Below are 20,054 nucleotides of genomic sequence, written 5' to 3'. Positions count from 1 at the left end.
TGTGAGTACATGGTCGGCTTGAGCCAAAATGAAATATTTAACTTTTATAAAATCCCACTAATTATATAGTCTATAAAAACATTTTTGACGTTATAAACCAATACCCCGGTATTACTCAATTTTGGAATAAATACCCAAAATTATAAATCTCACTCAATTTGCACAATCTAGCATTCAATTAAATAAACCAATCATACCATTGTAATCAGCATGAAATTCCGCTCACCAGCTATCCCGGTATAATTTTCATAAAATAATAAATAATTAAATAATTACCAAAATTAATTAAATAACTACAATTAAATGCCATAAATAGAGACTTAGGCCTGGAAAGCCTAATTAAATACCAAAACGGGCCCGGAAAATTTCCGAACCAATCTAGATAAATACTACAACTTATCTGGTCTCTAATATGCTACTTTAACCACCTAACATGCATAAACGAATAATTAAATTGTTAATCCATTCTAACTAACCACCTAAACCATACTTAGCCTAAAATAATCAACCCTTAAGCATAATTAACCTTCTAAGCAAGGTTTATCAAGTAAACTTACTAGTTTAGCGCAAAAACCGGTTCACGGCGATGGCGGCATGACGATGGCCGAAACTCGAGCTCACGGTGGGGCCAATGGGAGCTCGAACCAGGCCGTAATCGACCAAGGAAGCTCACAACCGAGTTGGTTGGTTCTAGATTTGGGAGCTGGTCGCACGGGCTTGGCTTGGCTACGAGCTGGAACTTGCGGGGTTGTTACATGCGAATCGGTGGAGTCATGAGGCATTGAAAATCTACTGGCATTGGGGTTGAAAACATGGACCTAAGCTACGGCGAGAGAGAAGATTGTAGGGGCCTTCGATGGAAAGGCACGTGAACGTGCTAGTATGAAGGCCCACGGTCAAACGACCGCTAAAGTTGACTGGCGTCTTCGAAGCAGCAAGAAGAAGAGTTGGTGGGGTGGCTTCGATTGAGGGAACTGTTGAAGGAGGAGCAGGGCGTTGGTCGAGAGAGAAAGACGAAGAGGAAATGAAATTGAAGCAGAAGCCGCGAAGGTGGGAAGCAGCTGGATGTGCATGAAGAAGAGAAGGAGGAGAGAGAGATAGATGTCGGCAAAGAAGGGAAAGGATAAGAAGGAACCCACAAAGTCAAAGGAATAAAAAGGAAATGGAAGACCACCTGCAGAGTTGTCGGATGGAGAGGGAAACGTGCGAGAGGGAGAGATCGAAGGAGGGGGAGGGGAAAAAGTTAGATAAAATATCTTATACTCATCAATTCTTGATCCCACAAGCTCTCATGCACATCCCTATTGTCCCCTAAGCCTTTATGCACATATTATCACAAATTCCCTTCACCAAAAAGCTCACTTTGGAGGCCAAAAATCCACTTACTTTGGCCCTTTCGAATTTCCTTTCGTTTTCGAATTGTCCGAATTGATTTTCCGTAAAAATCCCGAACTCGCTGAAAATTCTTCGAATGATGAGTCGACGTTCCTAAAATAAATTGTGACATGACAGAACTTTCAATTTCTAAAATCGGGTTTAATTTCGGGGTTAATTTCAATCCGGCGCGATTTTAGCATGACTTAACCTACTGGGTAGCCTTCCCGAATTTTTGATACAATTGACCCATGATCAATTTATTTCGAGTCACAAAGTACATCTTCGACATATTGGCGACTCTCAGTTGTCGTAAAAATCTCAAGGTTTCAAATACCAGCACAAAGTACCAAAAATGAAAGAAAAATCGGTCTAGTGCCGATCGACGAGAATTTCGAAATCAGGTGGAACCACCCACACTTTGATCTCATATTTCAATCGAATCGATCTATCTCTGATCTCTGATCGATTTTGACAATGCCGTAATGACCCTTGCAGACTAGCACGGTCGAGCAGTCGATTCTTGGTCGAATTCTCAAGTCTATTGTGTTAAAATCCCTTAACGGCTTAACCTAATAGGCTAGTTATCTCATGAGTGGCCAACTTAGAGAAAAGAACTATAGGTGCATCAATGAAAAACCCAACTTATCCAATCGAAAACAGAATTTTAAATTCATGATGTCACAGTGAAGGACTCTGGCGTTAACCAAATGTTCTACTATATGGGATAGTTCTCTACAAGGTTGAAAGGACTTGAAAGTCCTATAATTTACAATGTAAGTTGGCTTGTGTAGCTTGAATTGGCTTGAGTAACCTGTGTCGACCATCATCGGTGGGTTGTATAGTGGCGTATTTATCCTTGCTGATATAGAGGACACTTGTGATGATTGGGCTGTGTGGTGTGGCAAAAAGGTAATTATGATTTCGTTCCCCAAGAATTGGTGGTGATGATGCCTCATGTGAAGGGATGCCTCGTGAGTCGAGATGGGTCTTGGTCAGTGACAAGTACGAAGTCACCTGTGTAAATGTTAATGAGCTTCATGACCCATTTATATGTATGAGTTTCATGATCAATATGAACTCACTTATGAATGGTCGTAAGAGTTATGACAAATATGGAATATATGTATAGTGGTGGAGAAATGCACGATGTGTATGAATTCACTTGTGTGCATGGTGAAGTGCATGGAAAGTATGAACTTGCCTAAGTATACTCTTGTATATGATACTAAGCCAATAGGCGACAGTAGTGCATCATGAAATATTATGTTATATGTTTTCTTATGAGTGGACAAACTTGTATTATGGTTAATAGTTTTATTAGCATATCCAATTAGTAAAAAAGAAGAACATGTCCACGCATAATTATTATCTTGAACTCGTGCTATGTAATTAGTGCCAAGTTAAGTGCTAAGATGACCTCTTACCTTACACTTAGGGATTTCTTTTATTGAGCTTCTATTTATCCTTTATTTTTCAGTGTATAGGATGGTCCATTTGGGATATGATGGAGAAAGGGATGAGGTGGCGATGCTTGAGCTCATCAAACTCTAAGTTGGGTGGTGGCTTGCTTGTGGATTAGTATAGGAGTAGTAGTACTAGTGGGCCCATAACCTACAAGTCTCAATACTATATGTTGTGATAATAAGTACCGGTGTTTGTACAAAAAGAAAGCATATGTATTGAACTCGCGCTACTTTCTTGTATGGTATGTTTAGATAAATTTTGTAATGCTTCTGCATGCGCAATTATAATTATTAATATAAATGAAAAGGACACTTGTAACGCACGACTTACCTGGGAAGTCATATAGTCATCTAATAAAATCTCTATATAAGCTCACATGTTCTTCTCCAATGTACATTGAAATATAAAAAAAAATTCTCCAATTCTGTTTTCCATATAATTCTTTAACTATTTTTCTTTAGAAATCCTGCTCTCTCTTTTCTTTACGTTTACTCCCGTATTTTGTCGTGTTCTTCGAAAGACATCAAGACCTATAAGTCTTCGTGCACCTTGGCCAAGTCTTCTCATGATACCAAGTAGTCGCCTGGCCCAGAGGTTGTAGTGCGGATCCTGGCCACACTTGCAAGAACCGGAGCACAAAATCCCAGTGAATTTCAGTTGTTAGATGACGTCGATCTTATGTCGAGCCGACATAAATCAACGTTGGAGATCTGCTAGGCTCACCTACATATAGAGCATATTATTAATGTCTGGGTGCAGGGTCTGGCCAACCGGGTCCTCACAGGCTAACGAAAGGTAGTTCTCTATGTTTCACTTTTGTCGTGAACACGTTACTTCGGATTGGTCTTGATAGGAAGGGGCAAAGGATAATATAAAAAAATGGCTGCCCGAAAGTGGATTTCATGATCGGAAAACTTGTTGATTACTTTTGTCTTAGTCGAATCATTTTGCTTTAAAACCTCGAATTATTAATTGAATGATTGAACGTTTGATTTAGAAGTGTCATCCTCATGACACGTATTAAGTAATCTGATAAAAAAATAAATGGAACCATGGCTCTGATACCATGATATGAATGACGTATTGTACAACTTTGTTACAAGATTCACAGGAAGCCTGAAGCACTGGTGGCAATCCCTTTCAGAACAAGACCAGCTTCATTTCCTGATGTCACCCACTTTCAGCCATGCTATCACTCTGTTATATCATGTCTTCGTGGGAAAACCCGGGGATCTCATAGAGATAAAAAAGAGAGAATTTTTCGAAAGGCGATGCTGCTCCCTCCAGAGGAAACATCTTGATAAGCATTTTAAGGTAATGCTTCAAACCTTTTATCAGGTAGGAGCAGAACCAAATCTGAAGCATGTTTTCCTTACTTCCATCCCAAAAGAACTATCCCAGATGGTTGAAAGATCATTCTCGGGAAAACAAAGGCAGATACAGAATGTTCCCTTGGGAGAAATACAGCAAGAGATCCACATATGTCTAGAAGAATTATGCTTAAAGCGCAGAATGGTGCAAACATACATCACAGATGACAAACATCTAAAAGAAGCCTGCTCCCGACAAGAGTTGAAGATCAAATGCTCCAAAAAAGACTGTGATGGAACATGTGGCAAGTCCTCCCGCAAAAAGAAACACTACAAGAAGTTTTGGATAAAGAAATCCAAACACGGCTCCAAGCACTTCCGAAAGAAGAAGAAATGGCGATACCTACGCAAAAGAAAGGATCGCACAAGCCACAAAAATCGAATCGTTGCTACATTTGCAACCGAAAGGACATTTTGCCAAAAGTTGTCCTCAAGCGAGAAAAGGTCAATCATCTTATCCATCATATTGAAAACGAAATAGGTATTTCTCTTGAGAATGATGATATTGAATCCTTATTCTCTCGCGATGAAGAACCATCTTAACAAACTCTTTGTGCCATTCCTCTTACCAAACTTCCGGTGAAACCGAAGTCGACTCCGAGTCGAAGATATTTTTCATATATCACCATCATCCTCAGAACCAAACTTTGACATATTTTCAAGCCAAACTCATTGTCCACACTTCCCAGTCAAAATCCTCACCTCAAAGTTTGCCAAACCTATCACTGTCATTGCTCTCATTGACACAGGAGCAAGTTGTTCAATTCTTGACACCAAAATTCTGCCTGAAGAATTTTGGACTCCCTACGTCCGATACTTCAATTCTGCATCAGGAGACACTTTCTCCACAAATGTCAGGACTACTCCTGTAACTATCCAGTTCTTCCCGCAGTGCTCCATAACTGCAAAAGTTTTTGGATCTAACCTTCCCAATAAAGACCTAATAATTGGGTGGGACATTATGACTCAAATCTCCCAGCTTCGTATTATTCCTGGAAAAGGTCTTAGGCATAAAGATCAATTCTCTGAATTTGTCAATATCCAGAGACTCTTTTCTATCCAAATGAGTCTACTAGATCCGATTATGCAGAAGTTATTGGAATCTTGCTCAGAATCCCATGCAGAATTTGCTCAAAAGTGCCCTCATCCTTTATGGCAAAACCCAGAGTTCTTTGTTCGTCTTCCTTTTAAGAAGAATGAAGACATAAACCCGACCAAGGCAAGCCATATGGGAATGAAGCCGGAACATTTAGTTCTAGCTCAAAGGGAATGCTCGGAACTCTTGCAACAAGGCCTTATTGAAGTTTCCGACTCACAATGGGCTTGTGAAGCCTTTTATGTCAATAAACGTGCCGAGCAAAACAGAGGGAAAATGAGACTGGTAATCAATTACCAACCTCTCAATCTTTTCCTCCAAGATGATAAATTCCTTTACCATCTAGAGACTCTCTCTTGATGGTTTAACCAAGGCCCACATCTATTCCAAATTCGACCTCAAAGCCGGATTTTGGCAGTTGGGCATCCATCCGAAGACAGATCCAAAACAGATTCTCGTATCCCGAACCAAGCATTTCCAATGGAAAGTTCTTCCTTTTGGCCTAAAAGTAGCACCATCCCTTTTCCAAAAGGCCATGTGTCGCATTTTCCAACCAATTCTAGCAAGCGCGCCGTATACATCGATGATATCCCGCTCTGATCCCGATGAGCATCACATTGTCAACTCCTTGAGCAAGTTTGCAGAAATTATAAAAATCATGGTATTATGCTTTCCCAAAGGAAGATGAATATTGCCCAGACGAAATTGAATTTCTTGGTATGCACCTTAGCAAAGGTACATACTACCCAGGTCGCATATAGCTCAAGAACTATTGAAGTTTCCTCAGACAATTTCACAACAAAGCAAGTTCAGCAATTTCTTGGGATAATCAATTATCTTAGGTCTTTGTCCCAAATATTGCGAAACTCTCCGATCCCTTTGCAATCCATGCTAAAGAAGAATTCCCCACCTTGGGGAAAAACTCGAGACAAAGCAAGAGTGAGAACTTAAGGAGATTATGCAAAATCTCCCACCATTACAAATACCATCAACAGCAAAAGAATTCTTCAACCGACGCTGATGAATACCGGGCAGCTGTCCTCTTTGAAGAACTCGATGGTAAGAGACTCCTCTGTGCCCATAAAAGTGGAAAGTTTTCCCAAGCTGAAATGCATTACCATTCTACTTTCAAAGAAATCTTAGCAGTCAAAAATGGAATCAAAAAATTTGAGTTCCACCTCATTGGCCACCATTTTCTGGTAGAATTAGACATGGCATCTTTCCCTCAGATGACCAAGTTTAAACAAAAACAGATTCCAAACTCCCAACTGCTTCGATGGGCTGAATGGTTTTCAAAATATTCCTTCGAAACTAAGCATATTCCTGGAAAGAAGAATGTGCTTGCTGATTTCTTATCAAGACCAAAGGCACCAGCCGAGATCAACATGTATATCAAAAGGCCAGCGTTCCATATGCTCAACCATGGAGTAAAATACAAAATTGAGAACATCAGGGATTTGCAAAGCTGGAAATATCCCCAAGAGATTATTCAACAAATCCAGAACGATGGCCACCGAAAATTTGGAGAACCTCATGTGGCAAAGCCATACAGACCTATTCAGGTTCAATGGAGGTTCGATTCTCTATCCTTTTGGGTTAAACATGAATTATCCATTCATTCATCCTCTTATCTGGAAAGAAGATGATTTTCCTGAACAGCTCAAAACGTTATTATGGTACTTAACCAATAAGTACCTAATAGCCTTTGAAATCCCAACCAGAAGATTCATTGCGAACCTCACAAGGATATTCTTGCTCGGAAGAAACATTGAAAAAGAATGTGATAGAAATCTTTTAGAATTTCTAAATTGGTTCTATCATCCTACATGTTGGAAACAAGACTTGGAAAAAGAACTGAGATCCATGACACCAGATCCTGAAGTCCATACCATCCTATTTTTCCGACGCCCTTGGAATTTTTGCAGAAATAATGGTAGTATTCTTGATGCACCTCTGGAAATAGGAACTACGACTTACAAACCTAATCTGAACAGCCGAGAATCCCGGATTCATAAATCTTATCCTAGATCTGTTCGAATTTGTGAACGGGAATATCGAGAACTCCAGAGAATCCTATGCCAGGAAAACAAAACCATTCCCGAAGACGTTTGGAATAATGCACCCACTACATGGGATCATTATGACCTAGCACCAGAGGCTAGGGAAGCACTGGGACAATACAGACAAGCATCATCATCCCAAGAGCCTGAAATGACAAACGAAGACGACATTGTCCAATCCACCCAAGACCCTATGCACGCTTTGGAGGACCTCTGTCCCAAGACCCCTACGAACAATTCCAAAGCATGGACACATCCTTTTATGCAGAACCATCCAACTGGCCTCAACCAAGGATTGTTAACCTTCAGCAAGATGAAGATACAAACTGGGCTGAAGAAGAAGCATCACATTGGGCTCATGAACAAGCATCCTCATCACGAAGGCTGAATCAGATCCTCTCACCAGAAGACCTTGAAGCCCTTGAACAAAAATACGAGGCACATCTCCTAGAAGAAAACTCGGATGATTCAGTTTGCAGCTACAATGCCCGAGACGGACGAGACCGTTGAGTCCGTACATTTTCACTGTAGCAAATCACTGTTCACTTTTACTGTAGCACTAGGCTAGGGAAAGTACTGTTCACAGTACCGTCTTTGTTCATATGTGTTCGAATAATTCCCTTTCGGTGCCCTGTTTGTTCCGGACCGTGAGCTAGGTCCCTATGAGTGTCCTTGTGACCTCTTATTGCCTATATAAGGCAAGGAGGGTGTAATGTTTGAGGCAGAGTCCTCTGAAGTAAAGTGTGTGCTTTGTGAAAATCTCCATGGCTTTCTAAATCCCTTCTCTTCTCCAGCCTGGTAGGATCCTTCAAGAAATGCAGCTTGGGTAGGTTAGAAACGATTCCATCCTGGCATCTCTGAGTGTCTCTAGGCTCTGAACTAAAGGGCTGAGTGGTTTTACGCAAAGCCGTCCCCGAAGGGCTAGGTTCGCCCATGTGGATGCATACCTGCAGAAAATTTACTCTCCTTCCCTGGTTCTAAGTCTAGGTCCATTCATGGTAATAGTTGTACTTAATATTTATAAATCAAACCCTTTTTCATATAGTATACTTCACCACGACTCTTAAGAACTCATTGAGAAGATTTCATGTGTTCATAGGGGGCAGTGTCTAACCCATCTTCTCCCCAATTGTGTATAAAAATCTAATTAGAACACCACCTACTACAAAATTCTCTCTATACAAGCAATTTTATATGTAGTTGACACGTGATTATATTCCTTCTAGATAATGAATGAGTAGAAAGACTGATAGAATATGAAAATAATAGGAATAACAGGCAAGAAAATTTGAGAGGGAGTGTTGGAATTCAAGTCATTGTGCTTTGAGACCATGGTAAATTTACTGTTTTTCCAAAAAAAAAAGAAAATCTCTAGCTCACCAACCTAGCAACGTCCGAGGCCAGTGAGCTTGAGGCTTGCCAATTGGGTGAGCTCTGAGGTCGCTAGCCGCAAGCCTTGCCAAATCGGTGAGCTTCAAGCTCAATGCTCACGCTTGCCAATCTAGGGAGCGCCAAAGTGGGCGAGCCTTGAGCTCCCCTCGCCAATGAGCTAAAGGCTCACCCGTGGCCAATCGTCAGCTATTACCGTGGCCGGCGACCAACCAAGACAGAAGAAGAGGAAAACAAAGTAAAGAAAAGAAAAAAAGATTTTTAAATATAAAAATCAAAATCAATTTTAAAAATAAAATAATAATAAAATTATTGAAAAGAATGTATAGAGGAAAAGATATTTCTTACTGAATAGTAGAAAATATTTTTCACTTCATTTTCAAATTTCATCTTAACACCATAAAATAATTACATTTTTCTAGAAAATTATTTTTTGGAATCGTCACATTTTTCATGAAACGAACAACGCCTTAATTTCACCAATGGACCATGTGAATATATAATGGGTTGGGGTGAACGGCTCGGGCTCATACTTGAAGCCCACTCCGTGAACGAGGACAGAAGCGCAAAGGTCCCAAAAAGGGCGGAGAGAGAGAGAGAGAGTTTGCGATAGTTTTTTGGAAATGAAGGTAGTGCATCGGTTTCTACTGGTGGCTGTGGCCTGGTGGTTGCGACAAGGCGGCGCTCCCACCGTGGCCGAAAAGTGTTCACCTGCGTGTGGGGACGTGTCCGTACCTCCGCCGTTCGGGCTCGAACCCCAGTGTGCTCTGTCCAGAGATTTTTTGCTCCATTGCAATACCTCTGGGAGCCGTGAGCAACTACTGTTGGGGAATATTCCGACACGCAAGATCTCAGTCGGGGACTCCACCATGGTCGTCGGCCTCCCCGAACTATACGACTGCTACAACAAGGATGGCCACTCAGCAAACAGAAGCGGCAATCTGTTCATCAATCTAACTTCATATCCACAGTACAGATTGTCGGACACCCGGAATGACCTCACGGTCCTCGGCTGCGACACCTACGCACTCATATCCGACGAAGATGGGATGTTCCAGAGCGGCTGCATCTCCTATTGCAGCGACCCGGTCGACTTTGCCAAGCAGAGAACTTTCTCCGGTTACGGTTGCTGTCAAGCATCCATTCCGAAGCGGCTCAAGACTCTCCGCATTAGAATGTCGTCCATCGACGGACATAAGTTCGTCTCGGGATTCAACCCCTGTGGAGTGGCCTTCGTGGTGGATAGAAGGGCATTCAATATCTCCGGAAGGACACTCCCGAGCTTCAATGATTTGGGCAAGAGGGCGGACCTTGTTCTGGACTGGATGGCCGGATGGGACGTGACTTGCAGACAGGCAATGTCGAACCGGTCGAGCTATGCCTGTGGCAGCAACACTAACTGCGTTAACTTCGTGGATGGACCAGGTTATCGTTGCTTTTGCAAGACTGGGTACGAGGGGATTCCCTATGATCGCTCCCACGGGTGTCAAGGTAATGAACATATAAGACTCATGAATTATCACCCTCGACCGAACCGTGTGGATAACTAATTATTAATCACCATGCAAGAGCCAGATAGGAGAGTACTGTATCTACGCATTGATTCCATCTAGTTTACCCATTTAATGAGCTGCCGTTTAATTTGTGCCGCCCTTTCTCTCTCTCCTCAACCACTACCTCCACTCTCCGGCTAGCACCTCTGGACATTGCCGCCGCCATGTCATTCGCCCACCACCTTAGGCGAGCCTAGCGTCAGCATTCATGGGCCTTGGACCACCACAGCGGTCTCTCTCCTTCTCTCTCTCTCTCTCTTCACGAGTCTGCCTCGTACCTCATCTCAGAGTCGACAAGTCTCCCGAATGTCTCCTCCGCAGTGAAGGAGATGAGATTTACGTGCTAGTGTCTTCCACTTGTCAAAGTAGTCTAATTAAGTCATTTCTTTGATTGCATTTTTTAAAAAGCTTAGAACTCGATTACATTTTTGCGATAAGTTTTAAGACTTAATTAAAAATTTTGGAAGTTTTAAAACTCAATTATACTTTTGTGACAAATTTTAACACTTCTAATGCACTTATCGCTAATTTTAATGAGAGGTCTATGTAAGTTTAGGTAATCTTGCCTAGATCTAAGTTAATATCTAGCGTTGAGCATGTAACCGGGAAAAATTACTAAAATAGTTATAAACTTATTGTAATTGGATCAATTTAGTTATAACCCTCATTTTTTTGCCAATTAAGTCATAATTTTTTTTTTGTATTTGTGTCAATTCAATCAATCTGGCTAAATTTCATTGGATATCACCGACATGCACAATGACCGTCATACATGATGCGGCCGACACTAACGTGAACATTTTAAATATTTTAATAATTTTTCGAATTATTTATTTATTCTTTTATGTTTCCTTTTTTTTATCTTTCTTTTTTTTTCTTCCCTCCCTTCTTCCTTTAGCTAGTCACAACATCACTAGGCGAGGCCGACCTCAGCCAACAATGGCAAGGTCGAGCCTCTAGTGACCGGCTAGAGGAGGAAGGAAGGGGGGATCAGAAAGAGAAAGAAAACAAAAATATTTGAAAATTTTGAAAAACATTATAATATTATTTAAAATTGTCCACATGAACGCCAATTGCGCCACATAGGACAACTAGCGTTCATGTCAATGATTTCTGACTAAGATTGGCTAGATGGACTGAATTGTCATAAATGTAAAAGGTTCATGACTCCATTGACCAAAAAAATAAAAAAATGGTTGAGAACTGAATTAGCATAATTGTAATAAGTTTTAGACTTTTTTGGTAATTTTTCCTCAATGATTAAGATAGGCCCAATTGAATAAATTTGAACTTGGGCATGTGTTTCTCCTAGGATTCCAACGTTTTGCCTAATAGAATAAGTCAAAGGTCACAGTCCCCACCCTACGAACATCATCATCAATATTTCTAGCAACTCTATTCCCACGTTACAGCAATGAATTTTCCTTCTCTCTCAAACCTTTGTGCCTGCTCTCCTATATACACATATTCAACATGGGACGTATATTATAGCGCATCTAAAGCGTTAGATCTGACGAGTCCATCATATTTAGTGATATATATGCATATTAGCATATCCACCTTACTCGTAGTATAAAAGCTATATCTATAATTTTATATATGCATGTAAAGATCGACCTCCTCCTTCCTAGGCTCAGTCGTCGTCCCCAGTGACCGTATACGACCCCCCGCTTGAATTTTGCAACGTAGGTATTCATGCATTATTGCAAAAGCTTAATTTCCGTAGGTTCTGTACACAGGATCCTATCCTAGCTCGTGTGCCCTCAACGGATCTTGTATATAGAGTTCGAGACAGTGTCGATCTCAATCGATGGCAAAGAACAATGCCATTGTTGAGCTCAGATTCGGCATGGAATGAGACTAAGAGTAGAGAAAGAAAAGACATCTTGAAAGGGAGTGGACACATGTCACATTACTATAACTGAAACCTAAATGATTTAGCATTATTTATCTTATAATCCATGCACAGACTTGTTCAATTAGTTTTTACCACAAACGAGATAACGGTTCAATTTCTCTTCTACATAATGTAGACATCGATGAATGCAAGGACTCAAACCTAAACCAATGCCGTGGAAAGTGCCAGAATACGGATGGGAACTACACATGCTATTGCCCATTTGGAATGCAGGGTGATGGTGAAGCCATTTGCCAAATTTCTCCTTGGATACTACTACCCCTCATCATTCACTAGATGGTTCATACTCTTATCAATTCATTATTGAATTTGCAGTAAGTTTGACATTTTTTTTTTTATGTATTATTAATATATCACACTTAGCCGGTGTATTCCCCGGTAGCACAAGCAGTGAGCAAACAAGCTGCCATTTGTCTCTGCTCAGTCGCAGGCTACTAACGTAGATTATATCTGTCCTTTGTTTTTCTTATTCCTCCTTTTTCGTCTTTTTTTTTTTTCTTTTTGGCCCTTCTTTTCTGAAGCTACCACTTTGAATCTTCGTTTGTGGGAGTATACAAAGCACCTCTAAGTGAAAATTCCTACTCAACCAAACCTACAAATCTTGCACCAAAACGACCAACTAGAGTTTCTGATTTCAAGAGGAAAAAAAAGCCCTAATAATGGTATAAATTCCCAAAATTTCTTTCTTCTCTTGTGAGTTTCTGTAGCGATAGTGGCCCTTAAGCACTAGATGGACAAGAAGGCGAAACGCCATTTCTTGGTGAACTTGCCAATAAGGACGACCTTCAAGATTGATGAAGCTCAGTTGGATTACCAAAATTCAAGATACTCAGCGCACCTTCAACGATCACACCCATTGATTGGATTGGGGCTTTTTTTATTTTCATTTTTTTAACAAATCCTTTTACAGTAATTATTATTCAGACTTGCATGTCTTGGTTGAGTTTCGATTTGGTTAAAAATCTAGGTATTATCCCATGAATGGTTCTCAAGATCTTCAATTGATTATCTATCAAAAGAGTATCTATTTAAGAGAATAAAAGAGAGAAACAGAAAAAAAAGAATTATACTGCTAATGCAATTTGAGATGAGGCTGGCAGAGTATGATATAATAATCCATATTTTAATTGAGATTTGGCGGTAATGAATTAGTTTTTCCGGGACTATAAAAAGACATTTTCTGATCTATCTTACGTATTTAAAGTTATTGAAGCTAAGCAAATATAAAATTAAATGTCAAAGTTTCGATAATAAGCTAAAAGAAAAATAAATGGATCCATGCGTAAAAGCTTGCCGTAGTGGGGTTTTGTAGGATGGGCACGAGACACAAGCAATCCGTGTCCCACCGACGCCATTAGGGGTAACTATGGTTTTAGAATAGAATCAAAAACCTGAGAATCGTATCGGTGGAATCGGTCCGATTCCAAGTTATAGCATATACATAGTAAATTCCAAATTCAAAAAAATTGGAGAACCTGTTCTAACAAAAAAGTTCCAGATTTAAGGTGGAACCAAGGACCTACAACCTGGAGCAAGTCTTTCTATTCTTCTTGTTCTATGTTTTTATGCGATCCTACGGCATTCCATAGTGTCCAATAATATAATTTGATTTTACTAGTCTAAGCTCTCATTTCCGACAATATTCATAATTGAGATTTTTATTTTGTTAATATTTCATAATCTCCATGTGTCTAAATATGAATGGTGATCAGTAGATTGTAGTAAATGGTGCTCATTACTTACAATTGTTCGATTAAGAGTACGGTTGAAACGGATGGACCCTGGAATCGATTTTGGAATCTATAACAAGGTAAATTCTAGTTTTTTGGGTAGGTTCCAGGTCCCCAAATATTTTGGAAACCTATTCAAACAAATAGGTTCTAGATTCTAGAAGATACCTTGACAGAACCTGAAACTACTCATAACTGCTACCTTATAAAGTAAAATAAAATAAAATAAATGAAACCGTTCACTTGTAAATATTACCTTGTAAAAAAAAAAAAAAAGCCCCGCACGGCATTGGGCAGGACATAAGTCGAGACAGCATTAGCTCTACCTCTTGTACACTCTTAAGAAAAACATATATTTTATTTCGTTTAATTTACTTGTAATTATTTTTATAGGAATAATATTATTATTATTATTATTAAAATTCAAAGGACAATCGCTTCTCCTGACAAGCCTTGCTTTTAAAGAAGATGCAAATTATACTTTCGGTCAGTAATGTGGCACAGTTGTTTACTGTGTATTTCATCTTCACATTGTCCCACATCGACTTATTTGTGAAGGTAATAGCTTGTTTGGATCTAGAAAACCAGCCCATGAGGCGACAAGTTCTGTTTGAAATTCATCCAAGGAGCCATTCTTTCCCATAGAAATAGCAAAAATAAGGAAAAGGGTTAATGTCATAAAAGATTTTAAATTATCTTCATTGGGACAAATATTTTGATCTTTTTCTTGTGCCGCTAAAATTTTGAAATTTATTCATTATGATATAAATATGATAAATTTATGTAAATATATCCTAAATGGAATGGCAAGAGGGTATATATTTTTTCATGACACAAAAAAATATTGGGAATATAGGTGTGGTAGCTATCTTAAGAAAAATGTTAAAGTGGCCAACCAGTAAGTGGATTAGTTTTTCTGGCAGAAATTAATTCCATAGCGGTGCCCCCCACACAGGTCACGGAGTTGTGGCAATTTTCCATTTCAAGGTGGTTGAAATTAGTTTTAGAGAAATAATTAATAGGTATATAAATATGGTTATATTTTCTTTTATCTCTAGTTAGAGTATATATCCTTCAATCAAGTTTTTAATTGGCAGGTTATATATATATTATCCACATGTAAGTTTTAACTAAATGTGAATTTGGGCGATATTTATTTTCCTGCATTAGTGGAGGGAGATGAATGCTTCCTCTCGTTTTTCTTTTTCTTTTTTCTTTTTTTTTTTATTACAATCCTTCATCATAATCAAGGAAAGACATTGGAAGGAGTAATAGTAGATGCTAGTAATATGTACTTGAATTGAGTTCAATTAATTACTTATTCGGTTTATAATAATGCATGTCAAATTCTAAATAAGGACTTTCATAAGGATTGTTACATGATACATAACATGTATAATCCTTGTTATATTTTGAAAGGCATCCAAAGCAATGGTAATAGACGCAGATTATGTAAAAAGAATTAAATGGGTTGTGCGTTTGAAATTAAATTCTTTGAAGAATTATGTGGACCGTATAAGGATTACATGCTTGAATTATTAATCTAGTTACATGTATTCTTTGGCAGCGATTATTCTAGCCCTCTCCTTCTTAATTGTCAGTGGTTTAGCCTTTAACACGTGGAGGAGGAGAAGCAAAGAGAAAAACTTCAGACGAAATGGAGGAGTTCTCTTGAAACACCACAGAGTTCGAATCTTTACGAAGGTAGAGTTAGCAAAAGCAACCAACTACTATGATGTTAGCAAAAAGTTGGGCGAGGGCGGTTTTGGTTCTGTGTATAGGGGGAGAGCAGGGAACATCATGTTTGCGGTCAAGAAGCTTAAAGACATGCACAAGTCTCTAATAAAGGGGGATTTCCAGCATGAACTTGAAATTGTGATGCAAATAAACCACAAAAATGTGGTGAAGCTCCATGGCATATGTTTGGAGACTAGGATACCATTGCTGGTTTATGAATACATTTCGAACGGTACCCTCTTCCAACACATCCATTAGAATGCGTCAACCATTTTAAAATTATGGAAAAACCGGCTCAAAATAGCCACCGAAGTAGCTCTTGCACTCAATTATATGCATTCCTACGCAAAACCCCCAATCATTCATGGTGATATCAAGTCAGTGAACATACTTCTGGATCAAAATTACTCAGTAAAAGTATCTGATTTTGGAACTTCGGTACTTATATCACCAAAGCGTAATCATGTCTTAGCCAATGAAATACAAGGCACGCTGGGCTACATTGATCCAGAATATTTAACTACTGGTATGATAACAATTAAGAGTGATGTATATAGTTTTGGAGTTGTTCTCGTGGAGTTGGTCACAGGAAAGAAGCCAACAAGTTTCATTACTAAGTCCGGAGAGTCAATCAATATCATCCATTATTTCATCTCTTTCGTGAAGGATAAGACATTCTCTGTTGTCATAAATTTCGAGGACGCTAGTGAAGATGTAATGGAGAGAATAGTTTTGGTTGCTGTGATTGCAGTGAAGTGCTTGGATCAAAGTGGTGCGAGGAGGCCCGCAATGAGGGAAGTGGCCGAGCAACTCACTAGAATTAACCGTGAGCTCAACAGCTCAACAGTTGAAGGAAACAATGAAGAGACTGAAGGTGAGGTGCTTGAAGAAAACCCCTACTCCCATGCGACTTCAATTACTTCCGAGATGAGCCAACATGGGACGACAGGCTCTCTTTTCTGATCTGGGAATGGATTCAGTAGCTTCCAGCATCGGATACCTTATTACTATGGTAACATGTCTATTAATTGTCTATAAGAAATCCAAGAGTTGATTGCGTATTTTGAATATATGTAATGTTTGCCATTTGTTTTGGACTAATAGTTGTGCAAGCATTTGTGCAAGTTTGAGAGTCACAATCTAATATCATATATGTATATTTGTGCACTGAGGTAAAATTATAAAAGGCTGACATATGGCCACTTTTACATTAACATAATCTCTCTTTCCTACTATCTTTTCTTCGTGTCTTTTTTCTTACTTACATATAATAATAGGTCAGAAAAATAATCTACTCGCTCCTTTTTATCTTTCTTTTTTTCTTATTATAATTCCAGTTCACTTTTATGGCAAGTAAAAATCTCCATTCACTTTTAGCCTCCTTTTCACTAATTATATAGCAATCAATCTTAATATAATTTTCATTTCCGTGAAAAGATAATAGAATTGTTGGCCAAAAGGATTATAATAGGCCAATAAAAGTGCCTATTTCCACATTGTCTCACACTGGCTAATTTGTTAAGACTGGAATTTGTTTGACCCTATAAAAGCTATCTCCGAGGCCACTCCTTTCTTTTAAAATTCACCCATGAGGCCATTCCTAGTAACATATATTCGTTGGCAGTGATCCTTGCACCCGTCGTTTGCATATATGTTGGTGCTTCAATCTCATTCACGTGGAAGTGGAGAATCAGAAAGATAAACTTCAAACGAAATAGAGGAAAGGACCTGAAACAACAAGGAGTTCAAATCTTTAAGGAGGCAAAGCTAGCAAAAGCGACTGAGAACTATGATGATAGCAATAAGCTCGATGAGGGCAGTTTTAGTTCTATTTATAGAGGGAGAATAAAAGGGGGCACCTTGGTCACTGTCAAGAAGCCTAAAGATGTGCACAAGTCTCTAATGAAGGGGGATTTCCAGCATAAACTTAAAATTGTGGCACAAATGAACCACAAAAATGTGGTGAAGCTCGAAGGCATGTGCTTGGAGACTAGAATACCATTGTTAGTTTATGAATACATTTCGAATATTACCCTCTTCCAATACATCCATCTAGAAGTGTCACACATCTTGAAATCATGGAAAAATCGACTCAGAATAGCTGCCCAAACTGCTCTTGCACTTGAGCATATGCATTCCTGCGCAATCATTCATGGAAACATCAAGTCAGCAAAGATACTTCTAGATCAAAAATACTCGGTGAAAATATCTGATTTCGAAACTTTGGTACTTATATCACCAGAGCATAGTCATATTGGAGCCACCAAAACAGAAGGCACCTTGGACTACACCAATCCAGAATATTCAACCAGTGACAAGCTAACAATCAAGAGTGATGTATACAGCTTTGGAGTTGTCCTTGTGGAGTTGCTCACCGAAAAGAAGCCTACAAGTTCTGTCATTAATAAATCTGGAGAGCCAATCAATATTATCCCTCATTTTATCACTTCTGTGAAGGACGGGACCCTCTCCGATGTCATAAACTTTGAGGCCGCTAGTAAAGATGAAATGGAGAGAGTAGGACACGTTACTGAGATTGCTGTGAGGTGCTTGGTCCAAAGCAGTAAGAAGAGGCCGGCAATGAGTGACGTGGCTCGGCAACTCAGCTCGAGGGATGAAGAAAACACTGAAGAGACCAATCTCAAAGTAGATGTGAAAATCCGTACCTCCGCTAAGTTTCCAATGACTGATGAGGCGAGCCAACTTGCGACGTCAAGCTGCCTTTCCTGTCTGGGAGATTCAACATGTTCCTGCTTTTGATCCTTTATTCCTACAATAACATGTGTAGTAATTGCCCATAAAAACTTTTAGGGTTGAATGTGTGCTTTGAATATGTGTTATGTTGCCATTTGCTCTGGAATTATGTTTGTGCAAGCATTTGTGCTTGTTTAAGTGTGAGAATCTAATATAATATATTTAAAGCTGTGCATTGAAGTAGACTTATCTCATTGCTATTTTGACATTATAGTAATCTTTCTTTCCCTTTATCTTTTCTTGTTTTCATTTTTCCCTTCATATAATAATAATAGGTCAGGACAAACTCGACTCACTCGTTTATACTTTTTGTTTCGTAATCTTATCCCAATTCACTCTTATGGCAAGTAAAAATCTCCATTCACTTTTAATCTTTGTTTTTCCCTAATTATATTACAATTAATCTTAATGTAATTTTCGTTTCTACAGAAAAAAAAAGAAGATAATAATTGTTGGCCAAAAAAGACAAAAATAGGCTAGAAAAATATGTCCCTTAACTCGTTTTTATCTTTTTCATAATTTGATCTTAATTTGACATGATGGCAAAAAAATCTCAATTTACTTTATTTTCTCTTAATTTATAGTTCATTTAATCTAATTTGAGGTTAGATGTTAAATTTGGAGTGAGAGTGGGAAAGACAAACAGATTCAGAGCTTAAAAAATGCCACATATTCCAACCATGATAAGATATCTCATAAATATGATCAAGGGTGATAGTCAAACCTATTGGACTCTTGGATCTGCATTATCTTAGTTAATTCAATAAGAACAAAAGGATCTTATACAAACCTGTGAGAGGATAATGAGATCGAGAAAAGGGAATTTACTTGACAATAACTTTATTGTAGAGTGGATTCTTTTTTCTTTTTTTCCTTTCTTTTTTTTTTATTGCTGCCTAAATTTTACAAATTAAAGGCCTAGACAATTTTTCAAGCAAAAAAAAAGGCTTAGAAAATTTAATTTTTAGTAATAGACCATGATTATACATAATATCTCAGAATGACAACGTAAAGAACCAGTCACAATCTACTGAATAGTCATGAACAAAATTGACAAAAAGAAAATATATGTACTTTTAATTGGTTTTCAAGGATAACTTGATCCGGGCATTTGTTTTATCCGAAGTATTTCAAGAAAGCGTCTCTCAACAAGAGTTGAAAAAAAAAACAAAAAAATTATGGAATTATGGGAGAAATATTAAAGTAGTCACCAAATTTTGTTGGTCCAGTGCTAAGGCTAAAATTCTAATCCAAACGCAAACACATCTCAAGTGTGTTTTAGTTACATGCTTTTTTTCTGATTGTTTTTCTTGTAGTTGACCTTCGAGTAATGCGTCTTTAATTTTTTTTTAAAAAGATTATTTTTTTCATATTATCTAATGCTTTTAATAGCCACCTCTGATAGCACTTGTGGTGCTAGAATGGCAATTAACTGCAACTTAATGCCATGTTACAGCGCTTCCGTCGATATTTTAAATAGATGGGCCAATACAAATGAAAACAAATAAACTTAAAGGCCCAGTCAAATAAATAAATAAATAACGTTTTGCAAAAGTTCTTATCCAATAGTTATTGCAACCTAACCTCAAGTGAGTCACATAAAATT

General features: G+C 38.6%; 1 pseudogene; it reads left to right on the top strand.

Annotated features, from left to right (window-relative positions):
• The first annotated feature begins 9,379 nt into the window (after window positions 1-9,379).
• Window positions 9,380-18,454, top strand: LOC104451734 (annotated as a pseudogene).
• Window positions 18,455-20,054: the final 1,600 nt, after the last annotated feature.

Source organism: Eucalyptus grandis, chromosome 6 (genome assembly GCF_016545825.1).
Source record: "Eucalyptus grandis isolate ANBG69807.140 chromosome 6, ASM1654582v1, whole genome shotgun sequence".
NCBI lineage: Eukaryota > Viridiplantae > Streptophyta > Magnoliopsida > Myrtales > Myrtaceae > Eucalyptus > Eucalyptus grandis.
Note: the sequence above shows the minus strand (reverse complement) of the source record. Positions and strands in the feature narration are given on the sequence as shown.